The sequence below is a fragment of the Ictidomys tridecemlineatus genome, chromosome X (genome assembly GCF_052094955.1).
Source record: "Ictidomys tridecemlineatus isolate mIctTri1 chromosome X, mIctTri1.hap1, whole genome shotgun sequence".
In the NCBI taxonomy this organism is placed as follows: Eukaryota; Metazoa; Chordata; class Mammalia; order Rodentia; family Sciuridae; genus Ictidomys; species Ictidomys tridecemlineatus.
This window is the reverse complement of record NC_135493.1, coordinates 92,489,489-92,508,685: the sequence shown is the minus strand read 5'-3', so window position 1 is coordinate 92,508,685 and position 19,197 is coordinate 92,489,489.

Genomic DNA, 19,197 nt, shown 5'->3' with positions numbered 1-19,197 from the left:
ATACTTGCATATTAACAGAGTATCTTGAGACTCAAAACTTTAGCTAAAATAGGTACATCTCTAATGGTGGGATTTCAGAGTGGTTTTTGGTGTGGTTGGTACTGGGATGCTTCCTTAGGAGGCAATTTCAGTCATCACATAGATTGTTTGCTGTCTATTTGTCTTATGAATAGAACTCTCTCTACTCAGGGAGTGATCACTATTTGGGATGGTGCAAAGAGCCCTGTGTGTGTGGGTCGAGGGGGGGGGGTGGGTAGAGACCAGGCTTCTAATCCCAACTCTGCTGCTAGTTACAGGACATTCAATGACAGGGCCAGCAAGGTCCTCATTGCTCATAGTTCATCTTGCAGATGAAGAAACAAAGTCAAAGAAACTTTTCTGATTTGCAGGGATCCGCTTGCCTAAACAGCAGTGGCAGAGAAGAGATTTAGATGGCAGTGATGAGGATTGCTGGGGAGACAGCCAAGAGTGTGCCAAGTGTTTGGGATATAGACTTGGGTTTAAGGGTTGATTCTGCAGTGTGATATTTATGTCTTGGATATGAGGTATCCTCCAATAAGCTCATGTGAGACAATGCAAGAATATCCAGACAGAAAATGATTAGATCATGAGAGTTTTAACCTAATCAGTGGATTAATCTATTTGCTGGATTAATAATTTAAATGAATTATTGGGTGGTAACTGTAGGAAGGTGGGGCAAGGGTTTATTTCACTGGGGGTGTGCCCTTGGGGGTTATATTTTGTTCCTTTCTCCCTCCTTCCTTTCTTTCTCTGTCTCCCTTTCCCCACCACCCGCCCCCCCTCTGCTTCCTGGCTGTGGTGATTCAGCAGGTTTCCTTTGCCACACCTTGCAGCCATTCTGCTCACTCAGGCCCAGAGTGTTAGAGTTGTTGCCTACCATTGTTTGAACCTCTGAAACTGTGAGCTAAAATAAACTTTTCCTACTCTAACTTGTTCTTGTCAAGTATTTTGGTCACAGTGACAAAAAGCGGACTGACACAATATTGGATGTGTTATTTGGGTTCTTTTCACCCAAGGGTTCTCCTCTTCAAAGTCAGGGATCTTTCTAGTACTAAAAGTCTTTAACTACAGGATCTTTCTAGTAGTAAAAGTGTTTAACTCTTTGAAGAGAATGCAACCTCAGGGTTTATTATTATTGACTATAAATCTTATTATGTGTGAGTCAAAGTCGAATACCTCTTTTTTTTCACCACGGTACTTGGAGTTTTCACATAATTACCTTATTTACTACTTCTAACAATCTCTGATGTAGGTTAGGACAGTATTCATATTTCTATTTTAGAGAGAAAGGATTTGAGGCCAAGAGAGTACGGTTCAATGATCTACCTGAATGCCAAATTTGACTTCTAGGACCCCTGCAAGTGGATTTTTGGACAGAGGAGCTCCTGAACATGTTATTTATCATAGGACTTTCAGCCTTAGGGAAGTGCCCAGTTCTCGAAGCTATGATGAGAATTAAGCATAATTTCTCAATATGGTTTCAGTAGTTAGAAGTTAAAACATTTGAAAAATTCTGTGAAGACATTCTTTAGCTAGGAAGGTAACTGTTGGTTTCCTCTCTCAAATGGCAATAATACCTGCCTTACAAGGATGTTGTAAGTATTAGATGAAACAATGCATGCAAAAATCTAGAGCACTGTTAGGCAGTTGCTGGACACACCCAAAGATTAGATGTCATTTTTTCATATTATATTTTTTATTTCTTCTAATTAGATACTCATGACAGTACGATGATCTTGACATTATCATACATTTGAATCAGATGAGGTATAATTTCTCATTTTTCTGAGTGTACAGGTTGCAGAATCACATTGGATGACATTTTTACTATGAATTTTGTTGTTGTCAGTACTTCTATTCAGACATCTTAAAAGAAATCTGCTCAGTGTATCTATCAATGGAGCTGCCTTTGCCAAGAGGCATTCAATTCTAGTACTTTGTATCAATACAATGGCCCTATGAATATAGCTCAATTTATCTCTAATTTAAAATCAAATAAATTCTTCTGGAGGAAAACAACCACCTAATAGCTTTGAGAATACAAACATAATCATTGACTAGGGCAAAAGGTGCATCTGTCTCTTTAATTTATAGTGTTGGATTTGATGGCATGTTTTCAGCCTGTAGGACTTCACAGAATCACAGGGAATTTTTAAAAAATGTTTTTAGCGTAAAGCTAATACACTTTACACAGGAAATATTTCAATAAGAATTTTTAAAATGAAAATGACTGTGTAGTCTATATTTTTCTTTTAACCCCCATCCCACCCCCAAGAACTGTTATTCATTGCCAGTATCTTCTAAGAAATTTTGATTTTATAAATGTCTATATAAAATTTTGATATATATATATATATATATATATATATATATATATACATACACACACACACATATGCATGTGTGCATTCACACGCACACACACAATATAGATAGATTCACATTGTTTTGCACCTTAATTTTTTTTCTCCATTTGGATTTTTTTTTAATATTGGGATCAAACCCAGTGTCTCACATATGCTCAGTAAGTGCTTTACCACTGAGCTATACCCTCAGACCACATTTTGTTCTTAAGAGTGACACAATATTCCAGGTATGGATATGACCTAATTTATTCAATCTGTTCCTTTCTGATGGCTACTTAGGTTATTTTTTCTTCTATTATAAACTACACCAGAATGAACAACACTATAATGTATTTGCATACTTGTGAAAGTATCACTGTGGAACCCATAATTGAACCACCTGTTATTATGGGATGGCTTGGAGACTTGGAGGTCCCCAAAGGACTGAAACTCTTTACCACGATGTTCATGACCTGATTAGAAGCAATGATTAATGAAGGGAATATTAGAGATCGCTTCAGTCCTTGTATTAATGTGCTAATATTGATCATGCTCTTCCCAGAAAAGGTTATCCTGTTAAGTAAGTATGGGTCATAACATTATTATAAAATAAAATGTAAGATTCGAAAGGGCTCTTGGAAAGTTCAAAATGCTGTATTGGTAGCCAGTTCCATTCTGATTAGTGTTATGGTATTGGTTACTAGGATGTATCACTGATATGAGGTTCATTGAGGCCCCAGACTCTATTCCTCTCTATAAAACTTCTCATCAATCATTTATTGAATTGTTGAATATGCTCAATTTTTTCCTTCCAGGTTGGTTCAGTTCCTTCCATTCCCTTCTCCTTTCCATTATCTTTTTTCAACATACCATCACATTAGACAATAAGCTCTTACTATGTGCTAGGCATTGTGTTAGGAGGCTTAAGTACATTTTCTTGTGTCATCCTTGAACAGATATGTGAGGCAGGTACCACTCCATCCTTTTTGCAATGTGAAAATGAGGAACTGAGCTGAGAGATGTTAAGTGATGTGCCCAGGATCACCTTGTATTTTGATGAATTGAGATTCAAACCTAGATCTAATCAACTCCCAAGCACTAACTGATCTCTGTTCAGACCCATTTTCCCTCAATAGTTCGTTCTGCAGGCTACTGTTAGATGAAGCTCCTTAAAGTACCACTTAGATCTCTGTAAGCCTTTGTGTTGTGTCTACTTCCCAATGACTAATTTTCTAAAAGGAAATGAAAATGTTAACCAGGAATTTAAAGTCCTTGAACTCAGGACCCTAATTAAATATCCAGGAAGATTCTCTACATATCTTTGCCTCTCTATAGTCACATGGGAAACAGTTTATATGGGGAAAGTCAGAGATCTTTGGAGTCAGGCGGCCCTGAGCTCTTCCCCAATTTATCACTTACTACCTGTGTGTGACCTTGGGCCAGTGAGTAATTTTTCTGAGCCTCTATCTTCTCATTTGTAGAATGGGTATAACATCTTGTCTCAAATCCTTACACCACCACAGATTATGGAGTGTGCTAGGAGGCTGTTTTTGTTACCTATATTCTGTGCCTAGCTCATTACTCTGTACTTAACAGAATGATTAATGACAGGTACTTGAATGCATGAATTGAATGATTAAACTAGAACAAGCTGGAGGTGTTAGCTTTCTATCACTATGACAAAATAACTGATACAAACAATTTAAAAGGAGGAAAGATTTATTTCAATTCAGTTTCAGACCATGGTTACTTCGCTCTGTTTCTGGGCCTGTGTTGAGGCAGAACATCTTGGTAGGGAGGGCATGGTGGAGCCAAGCTGCTCATCTCATGGCATCCAGGAAGTGGAAAGAGGGTGGGGAGGGGGCCAGGGACCAAATAGCCCTTTCCAGGACATTACCCCAGTGGCCTATTTCCTCCTAAAGTTTTAAGTATCACCTCCCAAAGTCTCTACTACCTCCCAATAGTGCTACCATCTGGGGACAAGCTTTCAACACATAAATCTTTGGGGTATATTTCAGATTAAAACTATGGTACTGGCTCAGGCAGACTTTGGAACAGGACCAGCTTGATAACTGGAGCTAATATGTGTTTATGTGTATGAGGGACTGTGGCAAGGAGGGAGATGTGATAAAGAGGGTAGGCCCCAATTATACACATTTTTGAACTGAATCTGTCAAGGATAGTGCTTGACCTTCAATGGAGAGTTAGGGAAGCCTAAGAAAAAGGCATCTGAATACATATGCCTGCTTTCCATCAAAACATAAAACATGAGCTAAATTCCTCCTAGTGCCCAGAGGAGTAAAGTGAGCATAATCTATATTCTATAACCCCCACAACACATAACATGCATGGTAAATGCTCCTCATTACAAAGTGTTAGAGTTTTCTACCCTCACAGGGGAAAATGTTTTGATTGATATTTATTGTATTTTCTTTGCATTCTTCAAAAGTCTGTATTTGCTCACTGTACAAAGATGGGTCCACTAATGTTAAACATAAACATGTTTAGAGTAGGTTTAAATTGTCCATTTAACAATCACCTGTCTAGGGATTTAATGCTTTATAAAAGTAGGGAAGAAAACAAAAACCCAAAAAATCCCCTGGGAAATATATTCCCAGTAATGTGGAATTGCAAATTATTCTTTGAATTATTATTTCACAGCAAGGTCAGTTTGTGTTTCCGAGGATTTAACTCTATATCACTTCTTTTTATATGTTTTACACATCTATTTTTTAGTGGTAGGTGGACACAATACCTTTATTTTATTTATATGTGGTGCTGAGAATCAAACCCAGTGCCTCACACATGCTAGGCAAGGGCTCTACCTCTGAGCCATGACCCCAGCCCCTCTATATCACATTTTTAGATATTTGACTGTGAGAGTCATTGTGTAAAATGGGATGATAGGTAGTGTGGCCTAAGAAAACAAAGTTAAAGAATGAAAAAAAAAAAGAGTGATCATCCAATAGGTAAGTATGTTCACATGGAATTTTAGAAATGAGTAGATTGAAGCTTATAAAGAGTAAAAAAGGTTTGTGCAGAAAAGAAAGATAAAAGTACAAGGGTAGTGAAAAAATAGATTCATTCATTTAACACCCATGGTTAAATCTTTGCTTATATGCATAACTTGGATACAAAAGTCTAATATGTTTGTTTGATTTTATAGCAAAACCAGATGACATTAGAGTTCTGTTCAAGGAAGAATTTCAAAGGCATCAAAGGAACTGGCCCAGAACTTAACTACACAGGATAACACTTGCAGGTTGATGTACAAGGCTAACCTGGGTAGAAAAGTGTGTGTGAACAGAAAGTAGAGACAAGAAAGGAGTCTAGACCACCCTAGGGTGGTGCTGGTGGAAACCTGGATAAAATTGAGAGGGAAGAAAAGAAGTGATTTTTGATTTGGGTTCTAGACACAGATAAAATTTGCTTGGATTTTTTTAGAGCAGCTGGAAGATTCTGCAAATGTAGTATTTCTCATTTACAAATAATTGAATGTTGGAATTTTTATATTTCTCCTATATCCAAGCAGTTCTCAACCTTGACTGTACATTAGAATCACTTGGAGAGCGTTTATAAAGTAGGTTGCATAGGTCTTAACACAGCCCAGTTAAATCAGAAATTCTGGAAAGTGGAACCTGGACATCTGTGTGTCTTTTTAATTTACTCTGGTGATACTGATATATAGTGGTAATTAAATACTGGCCTAGAAATATTGCTTTAAGTGCAGTGCTTGTGACTTTAATTGAGATGGAGCCCACAACCTAATTCTGGAAATTAAGGAGTCCTGGTGGCTATAAAGATGTGTGTTTAGGTCACAGCTCTTTGTGGGTTTTGGTGACTCAAGTAGGAATCTTGGTTTTGCCCTTCAGTACGAGACCTTTAACAAATTGCTTACTTATCTAAGTCTCAGGTTTTGTACCCTATAAATTGCATAAAACATCCATTTAACAGGATTATTGAAAGGATTAAGCAAGAGAAAAATACATACTCATTCTCTTGTATAAGACACCATTTATTCAACACTTTCCAAATGTTAATTGGCTTCTGACCCATACAAATCCAATGAAGATGTTGGAGACACTCATCAAATCTGCAGATACAAAACTGTGAGGTGTAGCTGATAATAAGAGATGGTAGAATTAAGGTTCAAAAAGATTTCAATCGCCTAGAAGAATGGTCAACCCTTGCCAGATAAGTGTAGGGATTTGAACTTAAAATTTAATAAAAAATAAATATAGAGTCATGATTTATAACAGGACAGGATATGAGAGTAGTTCCTGTACAAAAGGTCTGCAAGTTTCATAGACAAGATTTAATAAGAAGTAGCCGTGTAGTGTGACTGTTCAGAAAGCTGATGTGGTTAGAAGTTGAATGAAGAGAAATGTGTGATGTAAGTCTCATGCAGCCAGAGTCTCTGGGCTCTGCCCTGGACTGAATCCCATTTTAAAAAATTCATTAATCCATACAAAATTTATTGAAGATCCTAGAACCTGTGCCCTGTTCTAGCGCCTGAGGGTACAATCTTCTTGTACCCTTTGGAGCTTAAATCATATGAGGGTGGGATGGGAGACAATACTCAAATATATAAGTTATATGAGCAATTAGAGATAAGAGCTATGGAAAAAAATTAAAGTGGCCAGGGAAAGTAGCAGTGCCATAAGGAGGAGGAGATTGTGATTTTCAGCAGGGTGTTCAGGTATAACTTCATGGAGAAGGTGATCTGAGCAAGTTTGAGGGTAGTAAAGAAGAAGACAGGGGCTGAGGTTGTGGCTCAGTGTGTGAGGTACTGGGTTCGATTCTCAGCACCACATATGAATAAATGAATAAAATGTCCATCAACATTTTATACACACACACACACACACACACACACACACACACACACACAGATATCTGAGGCAGGAGTGGGAGGGACAAGAGGTCTCTAGGTAGAGGGAATTACAAGTGAAATATAAATATGCTTGTCTTAATCAAGAAAAATGAAGGAAGTTTTAATTAGAATATTGTACCAGGCCTATTACACCTAGGCCTGATCCTTACTCTTTTAACTTATGTATAAAAGTAAAATATTTGTAAATAAAGCATTTGAAAAATATAAAACCTTTTAAAGACTGTATAAATCACCCACTATTCAAATACTCTTGACATTTTGGCAAATTTCCTTCTAGCTTGTAAGCAGACCAACATGCAGAAGTAGCAGAAAATAGCAAAGTTGAGCTGATATTTATTTTTTAGGGTCTCTCTAGGGCTCTATTTCTAGTTGTGGTGACTCAATTCTGCATTCTTAGCATGTGGTATTCAAATGTGGGCCTCAGCATACTTTCAAATTACTACAGATCAAACCTAGCCTTTGGGTTGTTTTCAAATAGTTGATACATTGTAGATCTTTTTACATTCAAAGATTTATAGTTTTTAAACCTTTAAAACTTTGGCTGATGAAAAATGTCCTGTTTACTTTCAGTTTTCATTGCTATTGGCATTAGCATTCTTTCCCATTTATTGACCATTTGCAATACCTCCATTACTTTCCTTTTCACCAATAACCTTTATAAAATGTGGTACCTAAACTAGAACGTTTTTTAAGAGGTTGTTGAATTGAATGGCAAAGACTATCATTTCATTCAAGGTTGTAACTTTGAATGGTAGCTTGTTACCAAAAATAGCTACCAGAATTCCTTCCATTCTATATGCTCTTTTGCAATATGAACTTTCCCCTTCTCATACCAAGTAGAGTCCTTCTTTTGAATTTTGACTAGCCTTGTGACTTATTTTGTCCAACAGAGTGTGGCAGTAGTAGCAATGTGACTTCTAAGCCTAGGCCTTAAGTGGTCTTGCAGCTTCTGCATTTGATCTTCTGGAAGATAGTCACTACATAACAAAACTGGGGTTGATGGGAGGGGAGGGGAGGGGAGGGGTTGGGGAGATACGAAGGACAGCAGAATGAAGCAGACATTACTGTGTGTATATATGTGAATGCATGACCAATGTGATTTTGCAACCTGTACACTCAGAAAATGAGAAACTGTATCCCATCTGATTCAAATGTATGATATGTCAAGGTCATTGTACTGTCATGTGTAACTAATTTAAATAAATAAATGGGAAAAAACTGGGGTTGGACAATTAAATGATGGAAGACTCAGTGGAGAGAGAGAGAAACCACATGGAGAGAACACAGGAGCCCAACTGGTAGCTATCACAAAGACTGTAGACATTTGAGGGAGTCCATCTTGGATCCTCCAGACCAAGTGGAGTCATATGGAACAACAATGGGTGGTCCTGTTGACTTGTTCAAATTCCTGACCCACAAAATAATGGGCAATAAAATGGTTGTTGTTTCTTAAGCCATTAAGTTTTGGGATAGTCACTTACAACAACAGGTAATTGACATATAATAAATGTAGGAAGGAATTTGTATTGCACTCATTTGAAGTGTTACCACAGAGAACTAGGAGTAGGCTTGTCCTGAGCTATACTAAAGAATTAGAACCCACCTCACAGCCGAGATTACTCAGAGGCACATTCTTGGCCAGATATAAGAACTGACAATGAGTATATGTCAATGATAAATGGCTTATTTTGTGAGGTAGTGAGCTAACCATCTCTGAAGGTATTACTAGGAAGGCTGGACAATCATTGATAAGAGACACTAATGATGAGTTATTGGGAATTTAAACCACATGATCTGAAAAGTCCTTTCAAATCTTATAACTTCAGCGATGCAGGTGAAAAGAAAAGAGAAAGTGGAAGCTGAGGTTTGTGGTCAGTTATTGTTAATGGCTTACTCAGAGATGAGTTTTCAGTTTGTGGAATATCTTTTTCTCTCCTGTGGATTCTTTTCAAAAATTTATTATTTTAATTTTTTAGATATACATGATAGTAGGGTGTATTTTGACATATTATACATACATGTGAAATTCTAGTGAAATTCTTTTACTGATAATTTTTGAATGAGATAAAAGTGAAGATAATGGTCAAGATCCTGGGAAACCTTCATTGTCATAAACATGACAATCTGGGGTAATACAATGGAGCTATTTTATCTTTTCTACATTTAAAATTTGTTTCTTTTGGAGATAGGATTTCTTAGGAACCAGATTAGGCTATTTGGGAAGAGATCTAACATGAAGTCTTCCAGATATTTTTTTTTCCAGTAGAGAGATCTCAGCAGCAACAACTTGGATGTGTATGTTAATGTTAAAGGAAACTTCATTCAATTTAGCTATGAGTACATAGTTCAAATTTTTTATTACAATCATGCATACAAAGTAAGAGGACCTTCATGAACCAATTTGGAGATCCATTCTTGGCAGGGATATTTTATAGGAAAAAAAAAAGAATGGTTATAGTCTTGGGCAACTTCCAGGAATAATCCTTATAGGGAATGGACTTGCCTTTCTTTGATCCTTCTGTTCTTCTGCCAGCTAAAAGGTAGATACAGTGACTGAAACTTGAGCCACCAAGAGGTAGTCGGTCTCCCCTGCCCTTGAATCTGGACTGAACCTGTAACTGGCTTTGATGATCAGAATGCAGCAGAAGTGAACTTCTGGTCTTTAAAAAAAACCTGGTAGCTTATACTTCCTTTTAGAAGCCATCAGCCAGGGAAGAAGTTTGAGTATACTGAGGTCCCCATGCTTTGAGGAAGCCCAAGCTGGTCTTGCAGAGAAGTTATGTGAAGTGTCAAGCGTACACATACCTGGCCAGCACCCTGCTGTTCCAGCTATTCCAGTTCTGGTGCTAGACACATGAGGGACGAAGACACTGTGAATATTCCAGCCTCAACAGATTCCATGTGAAGTAGGTCTACCCAGGTGAACCCAGCCCCAATTTCGGAATAGTGAGTTATAATTGTTATTTTTAAGCCATTAAGTTTCTTATTTTGAAGGCAGCAGCAGATAAGTGCAACTACTCTAGAGGGAGTGGAACTTGGCTAGCAACTTGTTGGGGGCTGGAGGAAAGGGTTGGAGTGAAGAGAGGTGATATGCAAGGTAGAGAAGTAGACTAGAGGCCCACCTTGCACATATTAGTTTTGCAAGATTTCAATTACAAGCCTCAGCTGGGAAGGAAGTTTCAAGGTTAAATCAAGTGTCCAGTTTTGCTTCCTGCCTTGGACTGGGCATTCTAATTTCTGAAATGAGATTCTTTAGGGGTAGTAGAAAGTGGGCATGGGAGTGTCTTTTACATTAGGAACAGAAAAGTTAGAGTCCTGAAAGCATTTTCTTTCAAAGGCAAAGGGAGTAACCCACCTAATTAACATTAAAGGGACATCAAGGAGAATAAGAATACTAAAGGTGAATTTTCATTATTTCATGAATCATGCTTTATCAAATATCCTGACCACTCTTTAAATGACCAGAAACCCATTCTTGGGTAGAAACTTACCTTTTCCCGAGTCTGAGACATTGCCCCAATTTCTTGGTAGTGCTGGACTCCTTTCACTCTGTACTCTGTTGCTATTGCCCATTTTGATACTCCAATTTTGAGCTCCCAAAGAAAAAGATTCCCACTTCCTGATTTTCACAAAGCATCATACATTTGAGGCAGCTATGTGAGGCAGACTTTTGTGATCTCAACCACCTCAGAAAAAAACTTAAAATTGACTATTATATGCCCATATTCTTCTAAGTCTTCCAGCCAGGGAGAAATTCCGAGTGGTAGGAATGGTTGCTGCTTACCTTGAATAATCTTCAGTCTCTCCTCTCTGTTATCCAGCCTCTGAACACCCAAATTTCTATTCATTTCTAAAGTCGAAGAGTTCAGCTCCTCTTACCTAGCTTAAAGGACTTTCCAGTCTACCTTTATAGGTCCTCAAACTCATTAAGACAATCTGCTACACATGTGGTCATGCATGCCACCTTGGGCTTTTATTGTTGTTCCTCAGCAGCCAGGCTCATATTTTAAGTCATTTAATATTTACAATGTAAATGCTTCAAAAACCCCTTAGCCTCATTTTGGGGATATATAACTTTGTTTAAAATTTTTATTTGATACATAATTATACACATTTATCAGTTACAGTGTGATATTTTGATACATGTATATGATATGCAATGATCAGATCAGGGAATATGCATATTCTTGTCTCAAATATTTATTATTTCTTTGTGTTGGGAACATTGAGACTCCTCTCTTCTATTTTGAAATATTTGGTAAAGCATTGTTAACAATAGCTACCTACTTGTGCTATAGAATACTAGAACGAATTCCTCCTAACTGTGATTTTGCACCTATTAATCAACATCTCCCTTCCTCCTTTAGCAATCACTATTCTAGTCTTCACATCCATAAAATCAATAGTTGGGAAACTATATACTTTCTGTTCATCCTCTTTTTAGAACCATTACCACAAAGGACATGAGTTCATTTTTTCCTTACTTCATCATTATTTTTAATATTAAAAACATTAAAAGGCAAATGATAGAAATTATGGTGATTTGGGATGTTATGAGATGACACTGGAAATTTGATACTGTAATCCTAACCTACTTCTTACCCCTAAATATAAGATGCCTGGAGAAATTATATGCCCAAGGGAGAAAGGCTGGAAAATTATGGCAAAGCCATTTCTGTTGAGCTGTGACTTTCTCTCCAAACCCCAGTGCTGAATCCTGGTGAACTACTGGACAAGAAGCCTAAGGAGTCTCCTTCCAAATCAGAATCTTAGCTCCTCAAAGGTCAGAGCACCCTAACTCCTACCTTGTATTCCAGAAGAAAGAAGGAAACTTCCCTTTCACGGTATTGCTTACAAATATGTGTTGAGTGCTACTTACCTGCAAGGCAGTAGGAAAAGAGTTGAGGACCCAATAGATGAAAAGTCTGCTGTCACCAGGCTTACAGACTGGTGGGACACAGATATTAAACACAGTAGCACACAATGATCATGAGAAATTGAAGCACATTCTCTGAAGAATAAGCCCAGAGTCTCATTTAAATTGGGGATAAGGGCTGATGAAGTGGGGTGGGGTGGGAATGGAGGAATTTGTAGGAGGGCCATTCTGAGAATTTACAGTAAACAGGAACTAGTCAAGTGAAGATTGTAATATCATATGCAGAGGGAATAGTATGCAGAGGTCTGGAGTCAAGAGTTTGATGAATTAACGGTAGTGGACCCTGATGGGAGAAATGAAGCAAATGGCACATTAGGTGCTTGGGTGATGGGGCAGGGCCTTTGAGACTTTGTGTGTGAGGGTCATCCCCCTTGGATAAGTAGACCCAGCTTTCTCCCCCATTCTATATGGTTCTAGTGACCAAGTGGAGGGGAAATCACATAAACTAGGCCAATCAGAGTATGTGTCTTGAGGATTTGACTTTAGCAGAATGACCTAAGGACAGAGAAATATCATGACCCAGTCATTCTAATGTTCTCATGTAGACAGCTGTTCTAAATTTCTGATGGAGCTTCTTAGAGTCACTGAATGTGCTGCCCTTCCCAAGTCCTGCTTATTGAGCTTTGCCTTCAATTCCACAAGGGTTTTTTTTTTCTATTTTTTTTGAATGAGGTTAGAGTTGATGTCTGTGGTTTGTGATTGAAAGAAGGGGGGAACAGGATAAAATTCTAAATCAGCACTAATCAAAATAGATTAGGAAGCCAGTGATGTTGACTTTTAGAGGTCAGCAGTACCAGACATGATTCAATTTATCAAAAACAAAAACAAAAAACCACTCTGGTCTCCCTGCTTCTTTTTGTCCTTTCTCCATTCTCTGTAACCTACTCTGAATATATTCTTAAGTTCAGGTGAAAGGTGATATGCTTGACCTCAAGAGAAGTCAGGACAGTTGAAAAAAAATGAGACATGGGGAAAGGCTAGTTATCCCAAATGCCCTGCTACAAGCAGGAGAGGGAACTTGGTGGCCTACCCCTTCTCCTGTGTCATTTACTCAGAAGAGTTGTTCCCAATTGTAAAAACAGGACACCTTTTAGTACAGAGTGATCTACCTGCTAGAAAATATGAACCACTTAGAGTATTATGATTTGAAAAAATAGATCAGTACTCATCCTTGTGGGTAGAATGAAAGGCCTTGATTTCAATCCATCAAGATCATGAGAGGAATGAAGGATGGAAATGAGATGGAGGTCTTGCGTGTATTTTAAATCCAGAGGATGGTTTCTAGAGAAGTGGATCAATTGGCCAGCCTTCACTTTATTTTTCTATTCTTTTGTCTTTGTATGCCTGCTAAGAGGGAAATTTCTTCTATGATTCTAGGCTTCTTCATGCCAGCTAGCCAAATTTCTGAGGAAAAATGATATAATAAATATCCATTACCAAAAGAGATCTGTGGCTATGCATGCAGAGGAATTTGTGGTGAAGAAGAATTTGCCTCTTCAGCAACATATTCCTGTGATGGCTGAGATCTCTGGGCTGAGATATGAGCTATGAGCTTCATTGGTAACATAGAGGGTAGTTCTAAATGTCTTGGGGCCATAGCTATGTTCAGAATAACCCATCTTATTCTTGTTAAAGTTGTTGAAGTTCACATTTGATTGCCATATGGAGGATTTAAGTAGGTTGTATTTCCAGGACAGTTCCCCTACGGAGGATGGCCTGAATTCCTTGCTCATCCCACATATGGTTACCCTCAGCTCAAATATGGGCCCTGATCCAATCCCTTGTGGAAAAAGAAGGAACATAGAACACCATACACTAATGATGATAAGTAGAGATGGGAAATTATGGTTGGGACTGCTTTTTTCCTTAGGTGACCAAAAACCCCATGGGTCCTCATAGCTTTATCTTTTACCTAATCCATCTCCATGTAGTCCAGGTGGGCACCAGTACTTCCAGACTAATCCCTAGTATATTTCCTAGCCCTTTAGCAACTCCAACTGTTCCCTCCCATGCATTGAAATCTTATAGATAAATATAGTTTTAGGGCCATAGAAGCCATCTAGATCAGCAGTTACGTTTATCTACATAGGAACTAGGTGTAGGCTGAAGATTGTACAGCATGAGTTGGGATCCTAAGGTCACCCTATATGTCAATCAAATCTATAAACTAGATTATTTTGGAAGGAAGTATTATGGTAAAATTCCAAAGAGGAAAAATGTAATTATCAGGGTTAGATAAGATCTTTATATACATGGAATCATGTAATATGGATTATACATATGGATATACAAGTCTGACTTCTTTAGCTTAAAACAATGGTTTTGAGGTTCATCCATGTTTATTGATGAGTAGTGTTCTAGTGTATGGATGTACCAAAATCTGTTTGCCATTCACCTGTTGGTTGATGAGTGGCCTCCAAATTTTGGCTTTTCTGAATAACATGTACATTTATACACATGGTTTTGGGTAGACATATATTTAGTTCTTTTGGATAAATATCTAGGATTGGAATCACTGACTCAGGAGACTTCAGATTTGATCTGTACTTATCTATTGTTACCTTAGGCAAATTATATCCCTATCTAGAATTTAGAGTCCTTATTTGTAAAAGAATTGGACTACATGTGTCCTTTAGAACCTCTTTTCCTTAAGTTCTCTAGATTCTGATTCAGTTGGTAGAGTGAGGAATATGAAAAATGAAAGGCTGATTCCCTACTCCTACTTTTACTCATGCATACTGACATCTAGGTATTGTTTTTCCCCATTGGAATCCACTTGGAACACAGTGTTTGGTAGCTAGAAATGTTTACAAACCATTGGCTTAGATGATCTCTAAGATTCTTTTGACTCTAAAAATTTGAATCTACAGGAGAAATTTTACTTTCTTCTTAACCTCCACAAGTAACACTTTGAGAACAACATCTAAGGTTACAGAAGATCAAGCTTGGTGAAAAAATAATCTCTTATTTCTTTTTATATATAACAGAACGTGAAACTAAGCTGTAAATAAGCTGAAATACATCCTCAAAAAGGGCATATCTGACTTCTGGTTCAGACAAGAGGGTATAAGCACACTTCTTCCAGATTTTTCTAGCTAAGTACAACTATAAATCTCAAAACCCCAGAAAATAATGCAAAAGGCAACCAAAGGAGAAGCCTGAAAAGTGGTATGAGAAAGTCAACTGGTTTGGGACCCCAGAGTTGGAAGAACTGCATGGCTGTGGGGCATCTTATATACTCCCAATCCATAGGAGAAAGTGACTTGGTCTGGTGTTTCTAGATCACAAACCTTGAAATAGAAGGCAATCTAAATAGGATCATTATATACCTGGATCAAATGAAAGTGCCTCTGACAACACCAGGCACATCCAGAACCACCAGTATGGGGGATTGATTAGAAGTGGTGTAAATGGTGAGTGGTCAAAAGACATGTTATCTTTCCTTGCCAGAGACATTCCTCTCCTCCTGGGTGAAACCTAGACACCAGTACAAGTGGCCCAGAAGGCAAGGAAGCCTCTTTCTGTTGGCCTAAGACTCCCTATCCTCTCTAGGGACATCTGGCTATCTGGCTTGGGGAAACCCCTTTGACCCACCTCAGGCAACAAGCAAATAAAAAATAGAAAATCTCAGCAAAGAAATAATAGAAAATTTTTTGAAGAGGATATGCAGATGACGAATAAACATTTGAAAAGATGTTCATACCATTAGCCATCAGGAAAATGCAGATTAAAACCATGGTTAGATATCTCTATACACCTATAGCAATGAACAACAAATCCTGGTGTGTTAGCTTTTTGGTCATTGTGACCAAAATACCTGACAAGAACAACTTAGAGAAGGAAAAGTTTATCTTGGCTCTGGGTCCAAGGTGAGGAGGGCATCATGGTGGAAAGGCATAGTGGAAGAACACTGCTCCACTCATGACAGCCAGGAAATAGAGTGAGGGAAGAGCAGGGGGACAAGCTACGATCCCCAACAGCACACTTCCTGTGACCTACTTCCTCCAACCATGCCCCACCTACCTAGAGTTAAAACCCAGTTAGTCATTTCAAATTATTAACCCATAAAATAGATTAATCCATTGATTAGATTATAATTCTCATAGTTCAGTTATTTCACCTCTGAAAATCCTACATTGACACAGGAGCTTTTAGGAGACACTTCATATACAAAACCATAACAGCATGTGAAGATGCAGAGAAACTGGATCACTCATACACTGCTGGTAGGAATAGAAAATGATACAGCCACTTTGAAGAACACTTCATCAATTTCTTTAAAATACAACTACCATATGACCCAGAAATTGTTCTCTTAGGCATTTATCTCAGAGAAATGAAAACTTATGTTCATACAAAAATCTATATATGAATGTTCACAACAGCTTTATCTGTAATAGAACCAACAAAGAAGCAAGCCAGATTTCCTTCAACTGATGAACAGTTAAACTATGGCACATCTACACCATGGAATACTATTCAGCAACAATAAGAAATGAACTCTTGATACATGCAGCATCTTAGATAAATATTTAGTGAATTATGTTGAATGAAAATAAGCAATCCCAAGAAGTTACACAGTATATGAACCCATGTGTATGACACTTTTGAAATGATAAAAGTTTAGAAATGGGGGACAGATTAGTGGTTGCCAGGGGTTAAGGACCAGGTTAGAGGGCTGGGGTTGTTGCTCAGTGGTAGAGCGCTTGCCTAGCAAGTGTGAGGCACTGGGTTTGATCGTCAGCACCACATAAAAATAAATAAATAAATAAAATAGAATAAAGGTATTGTGTCCATGTACAACTAAAAAAATTTTTTAAGAAGCAGGATAGAGGAGACAGAGGGTTGGAAAGGAGCAAGACAGTGGTGGATGTGATCATTAATGGATAACAGGTGGTAGCCTTGTCTTGATTGGGGTATTCTACATCTTCTTTTGCAATTTGACTGTTGTGGTAGATATGTGAGCTCACATAGATAATAAGATGGTAATGTAACTAAATACACAAAAGTACAAGTAAAACTTGGGAAATATGAATAACATGGATGGATTGTATCAATGTCACTGCCTTGGTGATGCCATTTTGTATTATAGTTTTGCAAGATGTTACCATAGGGGTAAAATTGGGTAAAGAACACACAGGACCTCTCTGTCCTAGTTCTTAAAACTGCATGTGGATCTGCAATTATTTCAAGAAAATGTTCAGTGAAAAAGAAGAATCTGGGCTGGGGTTGTAGCTCAGTGGCAGAGCACTTGCCTAGCATGAATGAGGCACTGAGTTTGATCCTTAGTACCACATAAAAATAAACAAACAAAATAAGGGCATACTGTCCATCTACTACTACAAATTTTTTTTTAAAAGGAGGATTTCCAGAAAGAAGGAAGTTGATGATGTACCCAGACTGTCACTCTAGGAAGGACAGGTGTTCTGGGGAGTTGGGCTGCTTTTTACTCCTAGTTAGGACAGCAACTGTGGTGGTTTCCTTTACAGAATGTGAGATTCAGGCAGTCACACTTTTCTGTTCTTGAAGAGAGTTCTTAACTATCAGATGCTTTTTATTTAAATTTGAAAAATGAAGTAGCCTGCTTTTGTTTGGGCCTGCCACTAAATGAGACTGTAATTAGTGAAGTATTTTCAGGAGCACTAGGGCTCTTATCTGTTAGTCATACCGGATCCAGGATGTTTTAATTGCCCTTTTATAACAAGTGCCTTGACAGACACTTTTGTCTTCATTCCATGTGTGAAAAAAACAATCCACAACCCCAATCACCACAGTTTAGAAGAAAAAACCCTTCTGAGAAAGGATGTTTTGAATATAACTTCACATCATGGATGGAATTTAATTATATATGGACACTCAAGTTTAGCACCTTGTAGCCAATTTTTACACTTGTGATTTTAGGTTTCTTAAGTATATTTACTCAGTATGCCAAATGTAACTTTTTTTTTCTAAACACTACGTCTACAGGGAAGTTCCCTCTCCTAGTGAAAACTACTTACAGGAGACAAGGATGATTGATCTTAAGGGGCTATTGAAAGTTCCCAAGAAGGGGTAGCAAGGCAAGGATGTTGGGGCTTTCTTGTGGACATTGTAGTGCTCAGCCCAGACCCCTCTTCAGGGCCAACACACTCATACCTCAGCTGCTGAGGATATTGATTGCCAATCACCAAAGACTGAATGAGCCCCCTGTCTCAATTTGAGACTTTTTGAGGGGCCATGCCAACTTTAGAGAGCCCCATTGGGATTGGCTAAAGTGCCAGTCACTTTGCAGGTCAGTTTTACCTTCCTCATAATCTTGTATCTTCTGAGGTCTCTCCCCAGGAAGCTTTCATCTCAGAGTCAGCTTCCAAGGAACCTAGTGTAACACAGCACAATCATCCCTTGGTGTCCATGGGGATTAGTTCTAGGATCGTTTGCAGATACCAAACTTCATGAATGCTCAAGTCCCTTGAGTATAAAATGGTGCAGCATTTGCATATAGGCTATACACACTTTCCTATACACTGTAGATCATCTCTAGATAATTTGTGATGCCTCATGCATTGCACTATGTAAGTAGTTGTTGTACTCTATTCTTTAGGGAATAATAAGAAAAAAGTCAAGACATGTTCAGTACAGATGCATTTCTTCCAAATATTTTTGATGTATGATTATTTGAATCCACAGGTACAGAACCCATGGATACTGAGGGCTGACTGGATATTTGATTTGGTGCCCTGAAAGCAAGTTCTTTAAGGAGGATGTGTTAGCTTTTCGTCACTGTGACCAAATGACCTGACCAGAACAACTTGGAGAAGGAAATGTTTGCTTCACAGTTTCAGAAGTCTTGGTCTGTGGTCGGCCAATTCTATTGCTCTAGGTCTCAAGTGAGGCAGAACATGATGGTAGAAGCGCGCTATGGAGGAAAGCTTCTTAGCTCATGGCAGCTGGGAAGGAAGGGGAGGAGGAGCCAGAGCTGAGATATATTCCCAAGGATACACCTCCACTGATCTACTTCCTCC